The sequence below is a fragment of the Corylus avellana genome, chromosome ca3 (genome assembly GCF_901000735.1).
Source record: "Corylus avellana chromosome ca3, CavTom2PMs-1.0".
NCBI classification, from domain to species: domain Eukaryota; kingdom Viridiplantae; phylum Streptophyta; class Magnoliopsida; order Fagales; family Betulaceae; genus Corylus; species Corylus avellana.
The window spans coordinates 38,126,585-38,129,531 of NC_081543.1; positions in this window are offsets into that span (position 1 = coordinate 38,126,585).

The window sequence follows — 2,947 nt, forward strand, 5'->3', positions numbered from 1 at the left end:
TGTTAATGACCATCCTGTCTTAGCATCTTTAAGCTTCATTCCGGGCAAAATAGTGTCAGTAGGATAGTCAAAGCTTTGCCACAAAATATGTGAGGCCGTGTTTGTGAGTATAAGATTACCTGTATCTAATAGCTTGGCATAGGTATCGTTGCCACCTGAAGTGTTTGTCACAACGTACAACAAACTGCCATCGGATATTACAAGATTCCCATCCCGGTTGAAGGTAAGAACCGCAGAGGAATTTGGGAATGGGTGCTCCCTGTTTGCAACCCAAACTATATCGTCGTATGACGCGTACCGATATGTATACTTATATATAACCACGTAATGCTTGGTCGAGTATTCTGGAGAAAAAAAACCAAGTCTGAAGGTTCCATTGGCAGATACAATGGTCTCCGAGGTGTTTAGTGAGTAGCCTCGTCGGAAACCTGGTCGGATAGTATCAGGGAAGATGGTAGCATTGGTGAAGTGCAAAGCAAGGCAGAATAAAAGCGGGAGGGAAGCAATAAGAGGGGAAATTATTAAAGGACTCATATTCGTATGATAATTAATGAGGCAGCTAATGCAATGCTCTTTGCACACACAATTGTATATATAATTTTATGGTGTAGTTGGATATCCAGTTTTGGGTTTAGAGTTTGACCAGCCTGCAATTTCGCACGAGCTTTCCTATAAAAAAGATATTGTACATAGCTTTTTTATTTATTTTTTTTTTTTTTTTGAGAAAAAAAAAAAAACGGCGTTGTTTCTGACCTCCAGTCAAGCTAACATTTGAACAATAATAAAAAAAGTGTTTGTTTGATATGGTAGGGGTTGAATAAATTTCCTTTAATTTTTTTTGTGAAAAAAAAGTAATATATATATATATATATATATATATATATATATATAAAGAAAATGATTTTAATTTTTTATTTAAAAAAATGAAAAAAAAAAAAAAAAATAGATGGAGAAGACTTTGCCAAATACAGCAGAAGACACGCCACCCTCAAACATTCATTACTCACGTTCACCCACCTTCTAAATTCTGTCCATTGTGTTTTTTTTTTTTAAGTGAATGAACAGTATTTTTCTGGTCATGAGCTTTCTAATGAAAAGTTTGGAAATTTATCTTGATTTAAAAATTATCCATCGATTTCAATTCGTCATTTGAATTTTCGATGGTTAATTGAATCAAATCATTTCATAGTCATAAAATGCATCTCTAAACCTAGCTAGATTTAAGAAGGTGGCCCCCTATAACACTTCTCGTATGCCCGGAAGATCAATCTCGATTCCATTGTAGAAAAGTGGATCCTTTCAAAATTAACTTCAACATTGTTATTAAACCCACCTTAATTCTTTGCTCAAGCTGTTGTTTGTCATGATTCTCTTAGGCATATTATTAAAATTGTATCACAAATTAGCCGCCCAGCTGATCCTAATTTTGGCAAAGCTCTTGTTGTCCTTCTTGGTGCTCAGCTGGCCCGATTTATGGGGCTCCTCTCCTTCTCTCTTGAAGGTAATTCTTTGGTGGTCATTTTGGCGTTTCAACAGCCCGACCTTACCCAGGATTGGCATATCTCTCCACCATCCCTTCCTCTTCTTCCTGTAAAGATAGGAAAATTAATCGAAATAGAAATTTCTATTTAAATTAAAAACTTAATTATAGAAAGAAGAACAGGCTGAAAAACATCTCGCTCTCTTTAAAAATAGCAAAGATTTACATACAGACAAGTGGAAAACAGAAGCGGGATTTTCAAGTGGAAAATAGCAAAGATTTACATAAAAATAGCAAAGATTTTCAATATAATGCTTTTCCCCATTTGTCTCTAACCTTATTTTGTTTCTAGGATGTGGAGTGGAAAATCAATTGAAAAAATAAATAAGAAAAAGGAGAAACTATACTTAATCTCCTCAATTTACAACCTTATTTGCAATGTCCTAATTTTTTTTTTTTTTTTAATTTTTTTTTTATTTGGTGAATGTACCCTACCGATTTACCAAAGGAGTTGCCATGTGCCCTTTTTGCCCTCAAAAAGACAAAAATACCCATAAAAGTTCCAAAAAGACAAAAACACCCCAAAAATCCAAAAAAAATAAAAAACAAAAAACACCTAACTCACAGTCACGCCTAAATCCTAATGAGAGGGGTGACATTGCAAACTTTTAAAAGTTTAATACACTAAATTGATAGTTTTTGAATTTTACAATGTAAAAGCGATGAAAGTTCAAGGACTTTTTTAATTCTTTATTTGTTACTGGGTGATGAGAAAGGAAAAGGAAAATGAATATATAAGCTTAAAAAACTAAATAGCTTTCAATTTTTTGCTCTTGATATTCGGAGAATTTATCTAAGAGCTTTCAAAATGAGCTCTTCAAATTTTTTTCTAAACTTAACTATTAAAATCTAGTTTAGTTGATTTAGTTAGTCAATTTTCAAAACTACTGAATATTAACTCTCTAAATATTTGTTTACTTTAATTAAATATTATATTTTATTGATCAATGAAACCAACTTTTGGCCATTTGCATTAAAAATCTACTTTAATTGAAAGAAAGACAAAAAAAAAAAAGAAAATGTAGTATGAAAGAGAGAATATTTAAAAATAAATAATTTCCACTTTCGAACCCTTTATATTTAGAGAGCAATATTATCATCTAGAGTTAAATTTGTTAAATGACATTTTTTTTTTTATGAATTTTTTAAATTTGAAGAATGATGTAAAAGTAGCTTGAATTAATTAAGTGCTTGGCACAATCCAAGTAGAAGTGGGATTGCACTGGCCGACCCAACTCTCTCCTTGTTGAACTGCAAATCAAGGCAGAATAAAAGCAAAAGGGAAGCAATAATGAGGCAGCACAATCCAAGTATATATATATGTGGTGTTCTTGGATCCTGTTTCTGGTTTAGAGTTCGACCTGGCTGCAATTTCTTGTGAGCTTTCTTATGAAAAATGTGGAGATT